Source organism: Lutra lutra, chromosome 12, assembly GCF_902655055.1.
Source record: "Lutra lutra chromosome 12, mLutLut1.2, whole genome shotgun sequence".
Taxonomy (NCBI): Eukaryota; Metazoa; Chordata; class Mammalia; order Carnivora; family Mustelidae; genus Lutra; species Lutra lutra.
In genome coordinates this window covers 31019381-31042103 of record NC_062289.1, presented here as the reverse complement: position 1 = coordinate 31042103, position 22723 = coordinate 31019381, and the positions used below count along the sequence as shown (strand labels likewise).

The 22723-nt window shown below is 38.8% G+C and overlaps 1 pseudogene; it reads left to right on the top strand.

The window, feature by feature from the left end:
- Positions 1-22379: 22379 nt before the first annotated feature.
- On the top strand, positions 22380-22480 carry LOC125082758 (uncharacterized; annotated as a pseudogene).
- Positions 22481-22723: the final 243 nt, after the last annotated feature.

The following is a 22723-nucleotide window of genomic DNA, read 5'->3' as shown; positions in this document are numbered from 1 at the left end:
TAGTTGGGGTAGGGGAAGAACAGTGGTCCCCAGGAGGAGCAGGAAGGTATAGTTGTAGGAGAAGAAAGTAGACAGATTAGGGAGTAATGTAAGGTGCCACTGGAAGGTGACTGTTAATAGACGTCAAGTTTAGCAAGATGGCAGAAACGAATCATAACAAAATGGGGCTGATGAATGACATCATTAGAAGAGGAAAGAAGCAAAGGGAGAAATCCCAGCTAATGTAGCCATTCCTGACTCTCATTTCATTATTCTGAATTTGCCCAAAAAGGAAGGCTGAGAGAACACATTTGTAGTAGACAGAATGATGGTCCTCAAATATGTCCTCACAACATGTGAATGTGGTTCTTTCATTGCAAAAGAGACTTTGCAGCTGTGCTTAAGTTAAGGCTCATGAGATAGGAAGAGGATCCTGGATGGTATGTCTGAGGCCAGAGTTCTCACAAGGGTCTGCATTAGTGGACGAGGGAGGCAAGAAGTGAATGAGCGAATCAGAGGTAATAGGAAATGTGGAGAAAAGAATGTGGCGCTGTTGCTGGCTAAAGGGGCCACAAGCCAAGGAATATAGGCAGCTTCTAAATCTAGAAAAGGCAAGGAAATGATTTCCCCCAGCGTCTCCCTTGTACAGTCACATCCATGACCCCTTGATTTTAGCTCTGCGATCCCCATTTTGGAGTCTGATCTTCAGAACTGTAGCATGATAATTTTGTTTTTTTAAGCCACAAAGTTGGTGGCAATTTGTTAGAGCAGCCACAGGAAATGAGTACGGCATCCATACATTCTTCTGCTAGCTCTCCTTTCCTGATCTCCCTCCCTGTCACCATACCCAGTTTCCTAGGTCTTCACCCTAACTGGCCTGGCATTCACTGGCTCATATTTCCCTGGAAAGCAGGACCACAGTTTTGAAACATAACCCATCACTAAGTGCTCAGGAGAATAAACTACTTTCTCTTGCTGTTTCACTTTTTACAACCCTCTAGTGATGGGCATCTCCTTTTGGTAAACACATCGAGGCAGAGCCCAGGCTAATGACAAGCAATAGATGGCTTCCTCTTCTCAGTTCACGTGACTCGGATAGGTAAACTGACTTTGAGTTTTCATGCAAGTCTCGCTAGAGAGATTTCAGATGCTAATTATTTGACTATTTTTGAGTCAACTTGAGAAGCTATGAGGGAGAAAGAGATCTGGGCAATTTCTTCTTTCTTCCCTTGATCCCTTTCTTCCCTTCCTCCCCAGTATTGCAATTTGTGAGCCCTCCAGGGTTGAATTTTAGTGAAGGAAGAATGGTAAAGGGAGCAGAAGAGTTCTTACATGGCCCGTATGGTCTCATGGTGGTTTTATGCTCTCTGACTCTGGTTACTCTTCATTGCCCATGTGGCTTCTCAGTAAGGTTTCTAGATAAAGTAAACAATGCCCAGCCAAAACTGAATTCCAGATAAACAGCAGGTTTTGTGCAATGTGTGAAATATATCTATATTAAAATATTCTTTGATGTTTCTCTGAAATTCTAATGTACCTGGTACCTCATATTTTTATGTGCTAAATCTGACAACTCTGTATCCTTAGGGACTCCCCATTATTACTGGGAACATTTAGCTACAGTTGCTTTGGTGTGGGTGATCTTTCTATTGAGACAAATAAACCTTATATATCTTGCTGGGGTGTCTGTTTGCCTCTGTGGATGCCTTATTAGATAAGATCTAAGACAACTCACACAGCAGATCTCTCATGCTTGGCCTACATTTGGTCAGTTAGAAACATTCATGCAGCCTTTGTTCTGTTAACTCTGGGAGTGCACACCACCAATTTTGCCACCTCACCTTTGTTCCTGCTATCTAAGCTGCCATCCAGCTGTCTCTTGCCTTTAGCTTTTCCACCCCATGGTCAGACACCAGTCTCTGTGCTTCTTCATCAGCAGCTGATAGATCACACACTCAGAGAGGTCACCCTGCTGTCTATTTGCTCAGTAGTAGGGGCAGGTACTTCCCATGGTTACCCCTAGAGGCAGGGATTCACACAAAGAAACACCTCCTTCCAAAGAAGTGTTTTCCGCATTCCCTCATTCAATCTCCAGTGACCAAACTCTGTCATTCCCTTATCCCTTGTAATTGGGCTTTTACATTTTCCTTTGGAAACTTGCACTGTGGTCTGATGGCTCACTTTGGTGCATCTTGTCGGTTTTACCTTCTAACAAAATTTCTCACTTAGCATCCTGTCTGTGTCAAAGAAGAGGTTGGGGTAGACAATCTCCAGAGTCTTAGGCTAGTTCTCTACATTTCTTTGGGGCTCAAGTTTCTTTTCTCCCACCCCAAGTCAATTTTGTTCCCTGAGTTCTTAGACATCTTACTTTTGCTATACAAATTGTTTCTGATCAGAATTTTCAGGGTAAATGTTCTTATCAGGACATTAGACTTCTCACTTGAGTGACTACAAGAGCAACAAGGAGGAAAAATTATTCTTAAACAAGTATATATATATATCAGCAGTGGATGTATCTTTCTAAAAAAGCCACTCTGTAAAAATAGAAGCTTCCTTTAAATTTTTCAAGGTTCCGGGGCACCTGGGTGGCTCAGCTGGTTAGGTGGCTGCCTTCAGCTCAGGTCATGATCCCAGGGTCTGGGATCAAGCCCCACATCGGGCTCCTTGCTCAGCCGGGACCCTGCTTCTCTCTCTGCCTGCCACTCCCCCTGCTTGTGATTTCTCTTTCTCTCTCTCTCTCTCTGACAAAGAAACAAAATCTTAAAAAAAAAAAAAAAATCTCTAAATTTTTCAAGGTTCCTCATTGCCTATAGGATAAGGTATGAAGTTCTTGGTGGGACATTCTTTTCCCATAATCTGGTCCTTACGAACCCTCTCATTTTTTTCCCTTTACCCGTCTTCAACATATATCCTCTTTTTGGCCATTGTAAACCACTTAAAGTTTCTCAAATGAATTAGGCTATTTTATCCTCCATGCTTTTGCTTACTCTCTCCCCTTGTCTTAAATGCCTTTCCTGACTGTGTCCAAATGATCAAAGATAGGAAGTCTAGAAATGACCTGTTATAAACAGATTTCATTGATGTTTTATCATTTCTCTCTTCCAGAGAACTGGAGCACCCTCCTTTGTGATCTTTATTGTATCTCGCACTTCTGAAATGACTTTGCAGACAAATGGCTCATTAGTACTTACTCCTATTTGATAATAAGTCTGTCTCTATCGGACTCAAAGTTCTTTGAGGCAGAGTCTGTGTAAGTTTTCTCTACAACCCCAGAGCTCATTTAGTATCATGCATGTGGCATGTATTTCCTATATGTTGTTCAGAGAGTAAATTAATGATGTGTGGGATCCCCTTCCATATGGTTACTTGGGATAGAACACCATGATTCTGCTAATGTTGCCTCTGCCCAAACTCTTTAGGGAAATCCCATTTTGAAACTTGGAGCCATTTCAGAGCCATATATGAAGGCAGTCTTGGTCTTCTATAAATTTCTGTGATTTGAAAGAAAAGAAAATATAGCAGAATAAAATAAAAAAAATTAAGCCCACCTAGAATGTAAAGATTGACTTCCTTTGAGAAGATTTAATATAGACATTAAGCAAGATTTGTTTGAAAAGGAGTAAATGACAAAGATGAATATATTTCTTCAGAAACACCATCCTACAATATTTAATCAACTATTGAAAATGCTTTTTACAATAGGAAGGACAGTCTTTTGTTTCTACAGTTACAGAGTCCTAATTTGATATTTTTCTAACCATTTTGAGTAGTATTTACAGAGTTTCTCAAAGGGATTAGTCTATGCCCTACTAGGTATTATAGGCTCTGTGGTCACCTTGATATATTATCATTTGTTTCTTAAATAATAAAATCCTTTTGCTTGAAATTTTTATAGACCTTAAAAGATCTTATTCTTACTTAATAACCTAAATGTAAGTGAGAGACTCAGTTTACAAATGGACAATACCCAGGCCATCCATATAAATAGAACTGTGACCCACAGCCTAGGAAACCAGCCGTTCATCTACAGTTAACCCAGGAAGCCAGCCTACTACAGGTCATACTTGCAGGAAGCCAAATTGCCACCTCTAGTAACCAATCAATTCCCTAATTTTTGTCCCCACTAGCAACTTCAGACCACCCAGGGAAAGCCAGTTATGCACGCTGACCAATCACATAGATTCCCCCCCTTCTAGTTCGGCTGCCTACATGCTCCCCATTCCAACAGCTTCCATTCAGGTCATACTTGGAGCCTTCCCTTTTTTCCCCACTATTATAACCTTCCCCCTCCTCTGCTGGTCTTTGAGTTTCTGCCACCACACAAGTAATAATAGCTGACTCTCTCACTGTATCAAGCTCTGAATAAATGGCCTTTGCCTTTCTCATTCAGTTGGTCTTTGTTTATTTCTACGTATGTGATGCTCATGTTTTGTTTTGTTTTTTCCTTGCTTTGGAACATAATAAATAACTTTAAAATTATTTTAGGTCCCCCCCCCATACTTTTAATGAAGAATTATGTGAAATACTGGCCACGATTTATCAGGCAATTCCTTTATTTTTAGACTACAGACTATTTTGAATCTGGTTGCATTCTGATTTAACCTGAGAGCTCTTTCCAGTTTCCTTTTATTCTCATTGCTCCTGATTACCTAGTCACTAATTGCAGTTTTAATTACACTCTCATCTTTTCTGAAGATCAGAACATTTTTAAGAGAAGATAAAAACAAAAGTAGTTAATTGCCTGCTCACAAAGGATCTCAAAGTATGTTTCATCTTATGAATCAGCAGTCCCCAGTGTTTCCTTCTTCATGGCCCATTTGAAAAGTCGCTTGATAGATGAGGAAACTATAGTGCAGAGTGCTTGAATATGTACACTGTTAGTGCTGCTCAGTGGGAATTACAGGGTAAAGTGCTGTGACATGCATTCTGCAAGCAGCAGCAGAATAGAATGTCATTCTGGCTTAATTATTCCCCTGGTAGATGGCTTCCTTGGATTGCTATTTTGGAATCACCCTTGTCTTGTGGGTTATGATCATGAGATCTCTTCTCCGTTAGTCTGCTGACTCATATACTGTATATTCGATCCAATGAAATGCTCTAAATTCTAGCTACGTTGAGGACTCTAAGCTGTTTGTATTTCATTACAAATGCTACATGATTTTTTCTTTCTTTCTGAGAATGTATTCAAGAGAAGATGAGTCTTCTCTGAACTAGAGTTAGGTAGCAGAGTAATACCTATCATGGTGCCTAGGTTATACCTTGATAGGTTTTGTCCTTGAGAATGGGATATGTGTTATAGTCAACAGATCTCATTAAATTGGTTTTTTAAAAAAATTATTAAAAAATAAAGCTGATATTTCAAATCAAGAAGAATTTTAAGCTTTGACTGTGTGTCCTTTGCTATGTCACACCATGAGAGGATTGAAAAATGTTTAATTCATTCTTTTTGAAGAGGAAAGTTGCATGCAAAAGCAACAAAGAGGACTCTGTATTTCGTCTTTATGCACGAACCCCTCCTTTTTTAACTGTTTAGAACATCTGTAAGTGCCCTCCAGAACCAAGCATCTCCCTCTCTTAAGGTTTTCACAGCTTTATGTGGAGTTATTCACTGCTCTAATCACAGTGCTCCTTCTGAGCATGGATCCATGCTCCAGACATTTCTGTCCTTCTCCTAAAGCAAAACTTAAATCATTTCCAAGGGGCATCTGGGTGGCTCAATTGGTTAAGTGTCCAACTCTTGAATTCAGCTCAGGTCATGATCTCAGGGTCCTGGGATCGACCCCCACTTTGGGCTCCCTGCTCAGCTGGAAGTCTGTTTGAGATTCTCTCTCTCCCTCTGCCCATTCCCCACCACCCACAGACACACATATGTGCGCTCTCTCTCTCTCTCTCTCTCAAACAACAAGAACAACCTTAAGTGGTTTCCATTCTGATGGGGCATACCCTTGTGACTGTGATTCCCAACAAGTTTATACTGGTGTGTTTAAGGATCATCTGACTTTTACCCATTCTATATGAATTATACTTCTCTCAAGAGAAAGGCCTTTTTCTCTCATTGTGGGGAATTACATACCTTTTGGGGCCAGAGATGAAGATGTAGAAGGCTGCTGACATCCCCTAATAGGACATTTTGATAAGCTGTCTAGCTTACCTGTGTTAAGTCCAACCTTGAGAATGACCTTATAGAGAACCAGATATGGTTCCAGAAAGTCTGAGGGCTTCTTCCTTCAAGTACATTGTGTGAAACCCATCAAATGGCCAGAGTTATGGTTTGGTATGATCTTATTCTCTTTGAGAAACTATTTCCTTTTGCTCCATCTCCAGGCACTTTTCAGAAGATGGTAATTCCTTCTAGGAAAGGACTCCCTGACGGTCCTTATCAGGTGCTAAGGTCTTGTTTGTTCTCTATTTCAAATGCATTTAGGTAAATACTTGCTCACCCATTCCTAGCAGAGTTTATAACAGAAATCCTGAAGTCTTGGTTGTAGAATCAGGACACAACCTCAGTGTTACTGTTTATAGGCCCACCCCTTAGTGAGTCTGTCATGTGTACCATGCTTGTCTAGGAGACCAAGAGTAGCTTCCAGATCCCTCTTGCTCTGTTTTGTTCTTGGCCCTTTCTGTTCAGCACAATATCTGTGGGACACAGACCTTTCTGTCAAGGTAGGTTTGCTGCCACCTACCTTCTCATCACAAGTGGCTCTGAGTCAAACAGAAGTGAGATCTAACCACAATCTGCAGGCTCATTGTGTGACTTTGGCTAGTAGCTTACTTAACCTTTCTTTTTTTTTTTTTTTTTTTTAAAAGATTTTATTATTTATTTATTTGTCAGAGAGAGAGAGGGAGAGAGAGCGAGCACAGGCAGACAGAATGGCAGGCAGAGGCAGAGGGAGAAGCAGGCTCCCTGATGAGCAAGGAGCCCGATGTGGGACTCGATCCCAGGACGCCGGGATCATGACCTGAGCCGAAGGCAGCTGCCCAACCAACTGAGACACCCAGGCGTCCCTTACTTAACCTTTCTCAGCATTATTTTGTTGTTGTTTGTCTTTAAAATGGGACTGTAACATCTACCTTACAGGGTCTTTGCAAAGATTTAAAGCATTATGTGTGTAAAATGCATAGTTTGGTATGTAAGTTCAAAGCTTAGTAAATGGTACTTCTCCTGGCTTTGATTTCTACTTTGGTGTGGTGTCTCTGATTCTGAGGGCACTTAAAATCAACAAAACATCTTTTTTTTTTTTTTTAAAGATAAAACTAAATGTTCTCAAGTTTAAAATACATTAACAAATTCTGAAACTAGATAAGGAATTCATTTTTTAAAATCATTACTGAATGACTTAGGATACCTCATATGCTATGATTGAATTTGTGGGTTGTATCCAAAGGGTACCTGTTCATAAAGAAATGTTTGATCTTGAGGAGTAAAGAATGAATCACATGATCTGAAGTCCTTCCTTCATTAACTGTGAATCAGCTAGAGTCAGGAGTGGGCAAATCATAAATGGAGAACAAGGAGTTATTGGCCTCAAAGTTCTGAAATTGATGGGAATTGGTCTTTGGCCTCTCCTTTCTGCCGTGTCCACTGACCTCATTGTGTCTCCTCTTCTTTAAAAACTCATTATAAACTAGTATCGATATTTAATCGATATTAAATATTTTTCACCTCTTTGCACTTTCAGTTTTATGTAGAGGAATAAAGAAGATTGGTGCTTGATTAAAGGGATTTGAGACTTTTTCATGCAGGGCAAGAAAATGTTTAGAGTAAAAGGGAAGCCCTTTCCTAGCCCCCTAAAATTAGCCTTCAGTAATGATCAGATTTTGTTTCTTTTTTTTATAGATAACAATTTTTGAACCTGTTGGATTTTAAAAATATGCATATTTGAATACAACCATGGATGCTTTAAGAGTTATGCATGCCTCTAAAAAGACTAAGAATGAATTCTAGGACAGGTGGGAAGCACGTAATGTTGCATGCAGCAAGTCCAGATGTAGAACAGCACAGTGTTCTATACAGTGTTATGTAGCTTCAAAAACTGAAATTATAATAAAATTATTAAATATGAAACATGAAAAATAAGACAACAAATGTGAATATTCTTTCAAAGCATGTTATACCTATGGGCTGAAGCAATGGAGTTCTCATGAATCAGAAACCATCATGTCTATGAGCAGTATGGATTTTTTTGGAACATCAGGAACAGTCTTTCTTTTCATTTGAAAGTAAGTGAAAAGACAATAAGCTTGCACTTTGCTGCAGTAAATACTATTTATTTAGGTAATTTGGGCACTAAAATTACACAGTCACAATAATTGCTTTAATGACCCATTTGTTTTTTTTTTTGACACAAATTGTTTCCAATAAAAAGGAATTTATTAAATAGAACTCAGTATTTTTAGATGAGCCCATTTAGATGAGTTTGTTTACATTTTGGGGATAAATCACAAAAAGAAAATCATAAGAAACGGCGTTGATTATTGTCAAGGGTAAAATTGGGATTACTGAAAGGATGAACCCTGCAAAATGATTTAATTGGATTTTTGTGTTGATTTGATTCTAAGGGCTTTCTGTTTAAATTCCATCTTTTGCCTTGATTGGAATTGTGCTTATGTGGATATATCTGGTGAATGTGCTTTTAGATATGCATGCAGGTCTTAAAGATTTCACTTATATTTGAAAAATGCAGAAGTATTTTCATTTCTGTTTGTGTGTGTGTGTCTGTAGCAATAGGGAAACTTTTAAAAATAATTAGATTATGAAATAGAAATCTAAGAATATAGTATTTGTTTTGGCAGCATGTATACTAAAATCCCTGCACAAGGGTGATACTCATATTCATGAATCATTCCATATTTTTAAAAAATGTAAGAATATAAATATTCATATTAAACTTCTAGGTTTTTCTCCTTGACCTTTAGTCTCTAGCCCTATATATAGTCCATATACCAAAGAGATGCAAAATAGTGGGAATCTTTTGCATTTACAACAGCCGGTAAGACTTCTTATAAACTCTGGAGATGTTAAAGACTCTAGTCTGTGATTACACTGACCTCTCCACAAGCAACTGTTTATACAAAGAGAGGGTTAATCATTCACTTACTCAATATTTATCGAGGGCATTCTGAGGCCCAGTCCTGAACCATAAGGAATGTAGGGTTTAGGGAAAGTGACAAGAAGACAGTGGTTACAGATGAAAATCAATGTTCTGTGACAATGTGACATGAGACATAATCCAACTATTTTAGGGAATCAAGAAAGACTTTCAAGAAGCAAAGTTTAAAATGAAAAACAAGGGGAAAGAGGACATGAAATCAGGGGAAGAGCTTTAGGTAGAAGTTAAGGATTACAAAGGCTCAGAGGCATGGGAGAGAATGGTGCCTTCAAAAAACTGTGTAGAGTTGAAGGGCAAGTGGCAAATTGAGGCTGATGAGGAAAAGGGATCAGGTCATGAGAGGTCTTAATAACCGATCTGTGTAATTAGAGCTGTATCCTGTGGCAATAGCAATTCCTTGAAAGATATTAAGCACAGAAATGATGTGAACAGGCTGGGCCCTTAAAAGCTCACTCAGGATGCCATGTGGAAAATGGATTATTGGGTCTAGAAGTTGAAATGAAGGATAAAGTGCTTTGGGGCTGTGTAATTTGGGAAAGAATATTGGTAATTGGCAATGAGATTGTGTACTGGTGGTACCAAGAAATACACACATTTCAAAGATGCTACATTGGAGGTAGAATCAAAAAGTTTTTGTGAGGATGGAAAGATGGGAATAAGAAAAAAGTAAAAACCAAACTCATGCCCAGGTTCCTGGTTCAGGTAACTGGGTTAATAGTGGTGGTGTTCAATGAAATAGGTAGGATTTTAGGGGGGAGTGTGGTTTCTTAGTCAGGATCATTCTACTTGTTATAACAAGTGATCCCAAAATCTCAGTGACAAAACTCTGAGAATATTCTGTGTTGCTCACCACACGATGTAATGGGAAAAAGATAGGTTCCCTGGTGACAGCTCAGGGATCTGGATTCCTTCCATCATGGGATGCTCCTGTTTCAGAGTCCTCTGATTCCCTTTGCACTGGTGGAAGAGAGAGATTTTTATCATTATTATTTGAAGCATTGGGATTTTTAAATAACATTTATTATTGTCCTCACTAATACAGAAGTAGAGTGCTACCATCACCAACACCTAAAACATGTGGCAAAGGATAGTGGTCAGGAAGAAAACGGAGAGGAACCCGACCTTGGAGATGGAATAGATGCCTGGTTGTGTACTGAGAGGCGGAAAGTTTGGAAAAACTGTCCCCTGTAGTAGCTTGGGAAGCAGACTATATGTACTCCAAGTGAACTAGCAGTACTAGGTAGAATTTCTCTGATACAACCTCAGGTGGGGGTCATTGGTGTTAGTGATTGCCTTGGGTAGGTGGGGCCATGCAGACAGCACCTCGGGAAACAATTAGCTTTCAAGAAGCTTGGCTTAAAGTGAGGAACAAGGTAATATTGTTGCTATATGTGTGTGGAGGGTGGTGAAAGGAAATTTTTTAAAACATGAGAGGGTAAGAAAGGGTGATGAATGATCCACAGTGCCTCATTTCCTTTGGGATTATGGGGAAACCCTGTTTTATACCCCAGTGCAGCTCTTTCTTCACTTCTAATCCTAAAACAAACAAACAACAAAAAACCTATAACTTATTGTAAATTTCCATGAGGTTAACTATTAAACTTCTTCAGTGCCAGGGATGTCTTCTACTTCCGTGTGTTCCCCAGACCTCAATGCAGATTTGATCCACAAGTGAGTGCAGTACATATCTTATCGATGTCTAACCACTATAGACATTGAGATTGTTTAATCGGGAAATGAGATTCTGAAGAAAATATGTGGTATTAGACTTCAGAAATAGGAATCTAAGATCTACATTAGAAAAGAAAATATTCGTATTTCGCAGAATTTTGATGAACGTTACCAGGGAATTTTTAGAACATTCTTCTGCAATTACTTTTAATTTTAGTTTCCAGGCCACGAACAATCTCCTCAGTTATAAATATGCACTGTACAGAATATAAAGCTGCGTAGTTACATTATGACAAGCACTTAGGTATTTCTATAATTGTGTTTCTACATTACCTTTTTATCTTTGCTTTATCTATTAACAATATTCATACCAATAAACTGCTACTAAGAGCATTTTCACTTATATTATTGTCTAACTTTCACATTCATTATCTAATCCTGAAGCAGCCTAGGAAGATAGGCTGGGAAGATACATTTATTTCTACTTAGTGACAGATCTGGGATTACAGTTCCATTTCTCTGCTTCCCAGTGCAAGGGTCTTGCACTGTATAAGCTCAATTAATGCATTTGTGACATTTATATCATATTTAGTTCATGCAGTCTTGCCAGTTTTTGTGTCTGCCTTCCTTTTCCTCGTTTCTTTGATACATTTGCAAAGAAGAATAATTACTCTCATATAAAAAGATTTAACACATCCATCCAATATTTATTTGGTAGATGGTTTATAGATGGTGAGGATTTGAGGGCCACCTCTACCTGAGAAGCCCACGGAAGCTGCCTGAAACCTTTTTCGCCCTACAAGGCTGACATTTAAGGCCCTGATTTCTGTGTCCAGTCTGAGGTTCTCTGGGAACCACACTGCATGGGCTAAATCCCAGAAGCAGCACTGCTCTTAGCAATAACGGTCCATCAGCAGGTGGGGACTGGTCAGGTAGGGGTGTTCTCTGTGCCCCAAATCACCCAGTGTTACTTGTATATAACTGCCTAGACGCAATGTTGACTGGCCACAGAAGAGTGTTCTCGCCAAGACTACTGGATTGGTTATCAGGGAAACAATTTCAAACTGGAGCAAATTTCAATTTTCAGAGATTGTATCCAGAATTGTATTCAGTTATAGAAAAAATGGGCACGTTCCCAGCTAAGGTTATAATATGATAACTCTGTTATTATTTTAGTAATGGTCAAGCTGCATTTTTAATTGTCTCCTCTCTTGTCAAATTGCAGATAATGACCTGTCCCTTTCATGAAGATAGAATGAAATATGCCTTTGGGAACAGAAAGAAAGGAACATGGTCTAATGAATCCAAGTGAGTTGTGCTGAGCTGTTGAGTTCACACCCAGTTCTGTGCTCTAAATGATATTCTAAGTGGTCAGATCTTTTCAAACAGTGTTTTTAAGCCATGAAAAAAAAAAAAAAAGATGATTAGTTGTCAGTTGGAGATATTTCCAAGTATTTCCATACATATTTTTTCTCACCTCAATTTTGAGCTAGGCTTTGCACCCAGTTTCAAAATACCTTGAAACAGTACTTATATTGGTATTAATCTTGTGCAAAGAATAATAAGTCTCTGGGAAAGGAATGTCCCTTGGGAATACAGCACATGTTTCAATGAAAAAGATCTGGACAGATCAGTGGGGGTGCATTTTACAGTTAGATCCACCATCGGATAGCTATGTATTTTCTTCAGACAAATCATTTAACTTCTTCCTGTTTTCTCACCTATAAAATGGGAAAATAATGCCTGTGCCTTTTGTAGGAATTCTAAGGTGTCAAATGTTCATTTTCAGTGGAATAAGTATTTGAAAATATAATCTCATTTAACAAGCCCAAGGTTGATAATTATGTTCCATGTCCTAGAATTCACAAGCCATCATGGACCTGGGGTACTTTGAAATGTGGTATACTTTTTTTTTTTTTAAGTTTCTATTTTCAAGCTTGGCTCACAGCTTGGATATATTTGAGTAAAGCAGCTTTTCCTTATGGCCCCAATCATATGGCTCTTGAGCATATAGGGAAGAGTGTGAAAGAAGAGGGTGGGAAAGCATAACATTAAATATTCAAACTCCCTAGAGTTTTCTTGGCTTGAAGTGTTGTCTGTAAAAAGAAAAAAAAAAAAAAAAAAAAAAAAAAAAGGTAGGGTGCGATGAGGGGAAAAGAGAAAAGAAAGCAAAAAGACCAGAGTCTTTTCCCTTGTTTTTTTAAGACCTTTTCTATGGTCAGATTTACCTCCCTCACTTTTTGTTTTTTTTTTTTTTAATTTTCATTAAGTACCACTAAGAAATTAGATTAGATTAAACATCATTAATCTCTCCTGAGCTCTGATTGAGTTTGTATACACAATCTAAAGCAGATATCTGCCTTTAAAGAGAAGCTCCCACCCCATGGTTTCTGTTATCAAATGCCCTGTTTAAAATTCTGCTTTTCATTTGTGTCACCTGTGTACGGCTCACCAAAAGGATTCTTGAGGGAAAGCACCTTGTTTAGGCGTAAGTAGCTCAGGGAAGCAAACCTAGCAAGTAGCATTCAGTTTCTTAGATAATGGTGCCATCTTCCTGGCACTTATGGAGACAATGAAATATTCATGAGTTTCTTAAAGGCTTTTGGAAAGAATGTGTGCTGGAATGGAACATTAATGAGGCAGTCTCTTCTGGTTTCATGCCAGGCAGAGGCTGTTAAATAATTAAGGTGTGACAAGCCAGAGTTTACACAGGAGGAGGTGGAAAAAAGCACTCCTTCAGCTTTGGAAATGTTCCCCCGCCATATTGAAATGAAGACCCATCTGGTCCAAGTTCTCTTATGTTCCTTGGAGTACTCTCTTTAAACAACCTCATGGTACCCAATGCATTGAATTGTTTTGCTAAAAACCTGCCAGAGGAACACTGAACTACTTCAAACATGTTTGGAAATCATTCAATTAGCCTTTATTGTGATCAGCACTGAGTTAGGCATGGCAGGGGTGGGGGGAAGAACAATTGTACTTCAAGATTCCTGCCTTCTAATACCCCTGGACTAATTGGAAAGCTAGGGAAAAATCTACTCTGTGATCAGTTGTTAACTTGTGTGGAGCTTAAAATGATAAAGGGAGAGATATACCAAGGACTCCTGAGTCAAGAGGTTTTCATGGGCAATGGGAGGGGGGGCTTATCTTGGGCTTTGGAGAAGATACTAGACTTGTATGAGCAGAGGAGAAATAAGGGTTCATCTTAAGAGGAATAAGAAAATGAACAAAAGTGTAGAGAAAGGAATGCACAGAACTGGAAGAAAATGAAAATATTCTGTGATGCCATATCATCAATAGACATGTGGAAAATTCCTATTTCCCACACACAAAAATATATAAATAAAATGAGTGTATGTCCTATTTGGGAAATGTTGGCTCACCATGACATCCAGACTCTGTGAAAGGGAAGGTGGCCTCCCAGGAGAGACTAACTCAGTCTTCCAGCAAAGTAGACAAATTGAACTCCGAGGAGTTTTTATGTGTGCAGATCTTTCATATCAGATCATGAAAGCAGACATTTTCACAGCTTTGCATTAAATATGCAAAATCTCATGGTTCTTTCATAAGAGAAAATATTCATGCTGCTTCCCTTGGTCACCCATACATTATCCCCAGAGTTGTCAGTCTGTGGCTTTCTCTGCAAGGCTGGGCTTTGGAGATATTTAATGGCTGCATTTGCCTGTTTATTTTTCTGCCTTCACTTGAACAACTAAACCCTTACTCTGCCCAGAGCACAAGGTTTTAAAAACCCATGTTTTCTCCATCTCTCTGGCTTACAAACTAGGTTAGAGAAATATGATGTAAATAAGAAAATTTAATAAAAGTCTCCCACAGTCTTACAAAGAAATCACAGCTAATGTTTTGGCGAATTTCTTTGTCACTTTTTTTTTTTCCCTATATAGCATGTGGAGAACAATTGTCTATCTATTTTCGTGTGTGTATATGTATTTAGTATAATTGTAGTCTTACCAAATATATAGTTTATATCTTAATTTTCCTCTTTTGCTACATTAGACAAGATTTCCTAAAAAAGGTTTAAAAAGTACGCCATTTTCAAACTATACTTAATCTCCACATAACACACCATAATTTATTAAAATATTCTTTATTCTTGAATATTTGCATGTTCATAATATTTCATTATTGCAATTAACACTGATAAACACCACTTAACATCAATGTATTATTCAACGCTTTTTCTCTCAGGGTAAATTCCCAGATGTAAGCTATTTGGATCAAAATATATCAACATATTTAGTGATGTGAGCTCATATTGCCAAACTGTTCCCCTAAAAATACCAACTTATCATTCGTTCAATGAAAGAGAGGGCCCATCTACTTCATAAAAGATACACTGTCAGCTTGAATATGATTTTATAGAAAGATCTTAGTCAATTTGATAGGTGAAAATAATGACATTGGTTTTACTGCATTGTTAATAAAGTTGGACATTTCTTTTATTTCATGGGAATTTGTGTAGAGTGTGCGTGTGAGAGAGAGAGAGAAAGAGAGAGGGAGAGAGAGTTGTTTCATCATGACCTTTAGTCTCTTGTCTTTTTTTTGTAAGTAGGCTTTTGTAGGTATTAACAACAATTTTTATCTTTATGGTTCTCATAAGACTTCTAATAATGATAAATGTGGTTTGGAAATTAATGAAGAATTATAGCCAGGACTTCTTTATACCAAAATTCATTTATCATAGGAATAAACTTGGAATCTTATGACTTTTTAAAAACACATGTTAAAATAGGCTGAAGTCACCAGGCATGAGCTGTAGAGGCTGATCACTTTCTTCTAAGAACTGGTTTGATTTTCCAACCCCAAATCTATTCATTGCTCTTCATCACTTCATAACACAGAACCTTCCATGTGGTAGGAGTCTACCTATTTCTGTCTGAAGTTCAGACATAAACTTCCAGAAGAAAATGCCTGTTTTTTGTTTGTTTATTTTTTTAAGTGATAGCAGATGATATATTTCATTATATTAGGGAGGAAGAATTTTTCTTTAAATTCATGGAAATATTTAATAAACAATTTTATCTCAGGAGTCTTTAACTTGCTCATTCATTTCCCTTCTTCTCACAAGCCAGGGGTAAGAGCATCAGTCCCCTGAGGTATAATCTCACTCTTCCATTACCTTCTTCCTTTTCCTCCATTACCCTTCATGAGTTATAGGTTTTTTTAAAAATTCTTTCTTTATTTGTCTCTCTTTCTTTCTTTTTGCTAATGCTTTAGTATAATAATCTTACTTCCATCTGTTTTTCCTTTATCATTCACAGCTTAATTAAAGCTGTTCTTTCTTCAAGCAAGAGAGAGGAGGATTGTGCCCTTAAAACACCATGCATATTTTTATATTAATAACATCTAATCTGTAGAGTTGAGAAACAGGAATCTTATTCCAGATTGACCTGAATCATTCATTATGATGCAGCAGAAGGTACATACATAAATAGTATATAATAATATATGTAAAATACAGAAAATGATACATATAAAATATATGTATATATATTTGTATACATATATGTATATATATACAGAAACTATATAAAATATAGTTTCTAAATATATGTAATATGTATATGAAATGTTTTCATATTAAAAGAGCTTCTGCTTAGCCCATGGATACAGTGCCTTATGGTTACAATGTAATAGCATTGTTGCAATCTAAATACCTAATTGTTAAAAAAGTTATCACTTGTCAGTGAAATAATGTCTCTGGGAGCAAGGCTGGTTGGTAGACAAATCTAAATCAGCTCCCTTTCTCTTAGGGTAACACAACCAACCTTGATTTTAGCCAGAATGTAGGGAGTGATAATTTGGGAGATATAAATAAAAAGATCCCACAACTTAAAAAACTACCCTCATGATCCATGTACTTCAGATCCTTGTACTCGCCAATAGTGAGTCAATCTAGGAATCCATGCGATAGTTACTTTGCTCACAGGTTCCTCAAGTTACTCCGTAGAAGCCAGTTTTCCCCTAAGGCGGGTCCAAGGCCAGATTGCATATACAGGCTTTTGAGGAGGTGCCAGTGTCTGTGTAAGGTAGTGGGAGAGCCGGCCCTGCAGGTGTTGCCCGCAGTTCCTGGTCACTGGCAATCAGCACAGCTGTTGGGGTTCCCTGAGTGTAAAATAGGGCTGCTCTCAGCCCTCAGATTGCTTTTCTCCATCTCCCTGCCCCTACTCCATTCTTGATTGCCCCTTCCTCATTTCTTTGCTAAAGGGCCCCCTTGCTTGACTGTACTTGCCCACCTAATTTCACTCAATCTAGTCAACTCGAGCAGTCCTCTAGCTCTTTCCTATTCCTGGAAATCTGGCTGCTCACTTCCAGCCTCACATCCACTGGCCAAATTTCTCATCTTTCCCCTCAGAATGTCTCCAGAGACTAATGATCTCACAACATCTCCACAGACGCCATTCTCATCTAAGCCACCACTGTCTCTCTCCTGGTTTCTTTCGGAGAGTCTCAGAAATGTCACTCTGTCTCCTCCCTGCTTGTGGGACAATCTGCAAGATCCCTACCTTCCCAACCTTGCTACCTGTCACCTGCTTTTCTACTCCAGTCGCAGTGGCCTCCTCAGTATTCCTCAGACTTGCCAACAAACTCCGGTATAAGGGTCTTTGCAGTCTGTGTTTTCTCTGTCTGGGAGGTTTTCCCTAGAAAACCAAATGGCCGGGGGCATCTGGCTGGCTCAGTCGAAATCTCACGACCATTGCTTCATCTTCCTTAGAGCTATTAGTAAGGTTTTGTCTCTGGCCATCTTGGGTAAAAAACAATAAACTATCTTTATTTCTCTTCCTTATATCATCTTTTATCACAACATATCTCATCTTTTTTTTTTAAGTTTTATTTATTATTTGCAGGAGAGCGAGAAAGAGAACAGGAGTGGGAAAGGGGCAGGAGAGAGAATATTCAAGCAGAGAGCGAGAAAGAGAACTGGAGTGGGAAAGGGGCAGGAGAGAGAATATTCAAGCAGACTCCTTCTGAGCACAGAAGCCTGTGCGGTGCTGGATCTCACCAGTCATGAGACCAAGACCTGAGCAGAAACCAAGAGTTGGATGCTTAACCAGCTGAGCCACCCAGGAACCCCAATATATCTTGTCTTTGAACAGAGCATATATATGTGTTGTTTGTCTGCTCTCCTGGAATGCAGCCTCCATGAGGGCAAAAATTTTTTATCTTTTTAAATATTTCTACTGTTTACTCTCCCAGTGCTTAAAAGCAGTGCCTGGCACAGGATAGCCCCATAATAACTAAGTGGTGAATGAAGGACCGTGTGAAGGAATAAAGGAATGTCTTGCTACCTCTTTCTTACTTCATTGTATTGGAAATAAGACCTTAGACCTCTCAAACATTTAAATATTGAGGAAATTGTGATCTTACTCTCAGTATAGTTTTCCAGGAAGGAAAATAAGTATACAAGACATTTTGTTATGTCCAAAATTTCCAGATACCTAATAAAGGAATATTTTCTGGGATGGTATTAGTATTTCCTCATACCCCATCTCATTGTGCTCATTGAGGCAACTGAGAAAGGATGAGAATGAAGTTAGTAGTGAAGGAAATGAGACAAATGGAAACCAAGATTAGGAAAGGGAGGTCAGTGCATGTAACTGCAGGCAGATACTGCCCATCCAGCTTTAATTGTTCCAGCTTAAAAGTAAAGAGGGAATATACATCAGCTTAAGATTTGTAGTGTCTGTGAAGACAGACAATAGCAGCCCTTTGATTTGCTAGCTTTCCTTACTTGTCCTTATTAAAGCCTTTTACATTATAAATTCTTTCATCATTTCCTTTTTCCCTGACAACTGGCATGCTCCATGATGGCTACTAAGGTAACTAATTTATCCCCATTGCCAGGTACACAGTTTGGTTTTAATACATTTTGAGAACAAAAGAATAAGCGAGTGAATGAATGAAGGTTAAATTAAGAGGATAAAGACATTTTAGGGGGCACCTGGGTGGCTCAGTGGGTTGAGACCTCTGCCTTCAGCTCAGGTCATGATCCCAGGGTCCTGGGATCGAGCCCCACATGGGGCTCTCTGCTCAGCAGGGAGCCTGCTTCCTCCTCTCTCTCTGCTTGCCTCTCTGCCTACTTGTGATCTCTGTCTGTCAAATACATAAATAAAATCTTAAAAAAAAAAAAAAGACATTTTAGGGGGTGCCTGGTGGCTCGGTTGGTTAAGCGTCTGCCTTAAGCTCAGGTCATGATCCCAGGGTCCTGGGATCGAGTCCCACACCAGGCTCCTTGCTCAATGGGGAGCCTGCATCTACTTCTCCTTCTCCTCCCTGCTTGTGCTCTCTCTCACTATCTCTGTCTCTTTATCTCTCAAATAATAAATTTAAAAAAATATATATTTTTAAAGGCATTGTAGGGCCTGTGCTGAGACAAGGGCTTCATGAAGCTAGATCAAGTGACTCAGGAGAGGTCAGCTCCAGGTTTGGGTGAATGGTGGGCATATTGACAAGTTGCAAAGATGGTACAAATATATTGAATAAACCTCAAATAATTAAATGGCTTTCTGCCCTGTAATGCAAGTCTGGCCAGTTCAAGAGAAGCTGTGATTCTGAAAGTCAGGATATTGATGTGGCAGATTTTAATGAAGGAGTTAAAGTTAATGAGCATTGTTCTGATTTTTTTGAATTCTTGGGTACACTAATGTGTTTCAGTTGCTGAGTGCTCTCTACCCCCAGAAACAGTGGCCTTGGGCATAGGATGGGTGTCTGAATCCTAACCCTGACTTTTTTCCTCTGCCTAGCTTGAATTTTGATCATCTTCATTTATTATTAATTTATTGAAAAACTACCTTCTAGCAAGCATTTTCTAGATATCTGAGATAAAGTGAGAGATCCATACCTTGCCCTCACACAGCTCAAGTTCATAGAGCAGTACACAAATAAAGGTGGATATTTGAAACCTTCCTGTAGCCTATAGCATAATTGCTTGGGAAACTCAGTGTCCATCTAGCCAGATGACATTCTACAAAGCTAAATATTAAGTTTCGACTTCAAGTGCTTACTCAAACCCAATCCTCTCTTCTTCAGGGCTGGCATGTCACATCAGGCTCCCCAGGACTCACCATGAGAACCAGCCCCCTCGTCAGGTGTCTTATCATTCAGAGGATCTTTTGGGGGCATTCCACGCACTGTCCTACTCTAGATCATTCCCCTGCCTTCCTAGTCTGCTCTCTCTGTTGCTGCAATAGACAGCCTGGTTTTCTGCACTTGAAGAATGGCATGAATTCAGTAGAACTGAGCCCTGATAACCCTCAGGAATATGACCCTGCAAAATTATTTCAGCTCTCTAATCCACAGTCTGTAAATAGGAATCATATGCCTTTCTCTGAAGGTTTCTGTGACAGTCAAAGAAGATGAGATATTATTTTATCACAATGCCTGTCATAGGGGCTCCTGTTTTCTTTCTCAGTTCCTGTGAACAGAAGTATGGCCAGTAAACAATGCCCAGAGGAGGGAAGTAGAAGCCTAGGAAAATTGAAAGAGTCCCTTGAATTATTAAATTGAAATGATTCCTCTGGAGAGTACCCTTAAGTAAGTTATTGAAAGCAGTAATTTATTAGTTATATTTGGGACAAAGTGACCTTGGGAAATGTGGTATAGTTTTCATAATCACTCTGGCTTATTGTATTCATTTGACACTTCAAGATATAGTAACCTATATGCTATACAGAAAGAAATTTACAATAACTAAGAATCACCATGACTATTAATTATTTTTAACTCAAGTCTGTCAAGCTTGTAAGCATGTAAAATATTTAGCAATTAAACATAAAATTACAGAGAAAAGCTTCTCCAGAGGAAAAAAAAAAAGATTATTTCTCTTTTTGCTTTGAATAATGCCCATGTGTATGCATGCGTGTGTGTTTGTGTGTTTGAAGAGCACTGAAGTTTGGGGTGTCATTGTACTCTTTAACTGTTGATTTACATTTGAAGTCCTCCAATGTGTGTAGTCTAAAGTGCCAATTTAGTTATATTTTTATTCAGTCAATCCCCCACACTTGCTCACACTTGCTGTTCCTGAGGCTATGAGTCTTTATTAAGGTTATAAAATGCTTCGACCTTCATAAAAGGCACAGTGACTTCCCTTGAGGTCCAAAGCATTAATGATGAGGTGAAATGCAAAATCATTATCTGAGGGCAGCATCTCTCCACCACAGAAGCTATTCAAATCATCCGATTGAAAGGCAAACCTACCCAAAAGCTAATAAAGAATTCTCCCTGGCAGTTGAAATATTGGACAAATTGCTTTTCAACCTATGATAGGATGTTAACCTGGTGACGGCCAAATGATGCTGCTGGTTCACTGTATTCCACTTCTGCAAGCTGGGTAATTGATGGTCTTTGGGTCCAGAGGTCAAAAGTTGTTGGTGAGTTTGCAATGAGAAACTTTGCTGTGGAAATGGGCCAGTGGTGAGTGTTTATTGCTTGCCAGTGTTTCAGCACCAAGGGCTCTAAGAGGAGAGCCGGGCTTCATTCTGGGTTAGTGTCACATTTGCATTCAAGTGTTCATGAAAACTTGTAAGTGCATCAGTGGAAAATTGAATGCTGACAACATGAGAAAATGTCGCTTCTATGAAAACCAGTGTATAAAGACAGGGTCTTACATCCTTCCCTTCTCAAACAGCGAGCTGTGTGCACCTTTGTATGTAACACCCATGGTGATGCTGGTGACAAATAAGTGTCTCTAATACAACCAGCCTGTCCATTTCATCCTGGATTTGAGCACTATGTTAAAAAGAGCCTCGAGTATTTGAGACTAGAAAGGCCATGTTGACCCATATTCACCCTACCTTTGTAAATTGAGACTGATTTCATTTTTTGCATAATGAAAAAAAGGAGTTCTCCATAAATACATCAAAATCCAAATTCCATATGGTTCTTAAATTTATTATGAAGTGGGTGTTCTTGGGCTTCTGTTATGTAACATGGTAATTTGTTATATGATATCAGAGTTAACGAATGTTCTGGGTAAATGGGATCTAAAAAATCATCTTGTTCTGGGGTGCCTGGGTGGCTCAGTGGGCTAAGCCTCTGCCTTTGGCTCAGGTCATGGTCTCAGGGTCCTGGGATCAAGCCCCACATTGGGCTCTGCTCAGCGGGGAGCCTGCTTCCCCCTCTCTCTCGGCCTGCCTCTCTGCCTACTTGTGCTTTCTCTCTCTCTCTGTCAAATAAATGAATGAAATCTTTGAAAAAAGAAAAAAAAATCATCTTGTTCTTGGGTTCCCATCTAGTTCCTGAGTCCACAGAGGATCACCAGTCTATAAAGGTAGAAATGTAAGTTGATAATCATGTTCAGAATTTCATAAAAGTTGCTGGAGATCATACATTTACTGGTTGATGTAGGGTTCAACTTTATTTGCTTTTGACTGGCTTGATACCAACTCAGGGCATAAGTAATACTGCTATATGTGTTCTCACTGCTATCCAGAAGCTTTGGTTAGCAGTAAAGTAATTTATGAGAAGAACATACAATCTGGGTTTTCTGTTCAGGCTAGCCAACTAAACTTAACGCTTAATGATTGTGTAGTTCTTGATACTGTTGAAACATTTTCTTACATAAACAAGGCATGAAAGCATAAGAAACAATACTGTCATTTGCTTTTGGCAGCATATACACTGAAATTGCAATGATAGAAAGATTAATGTGGCCCCTGAGAAAGGATGCCATGTAAATTCATAAAGCATTCCATAGTTTTAAAAGGAAAGGCTATTCCAACACACAAACTATTTTTGTACTGAAATTTGCTAACTTGAATACAGAATTTTCCTTTTGGGCCAATAATCAGATTTCTCTCTAAGTCACCTGGACATTGCTCCTTTCTAAGAAATTGAAACTAGAAACATTGTGACAGTTACCTGGAAAAATAATATGTACTGAAATTAACTATCCTCATTTGGTTTTAATTTTTAAATGTTTGTGAAAGAAGAAGGTGTGGGGA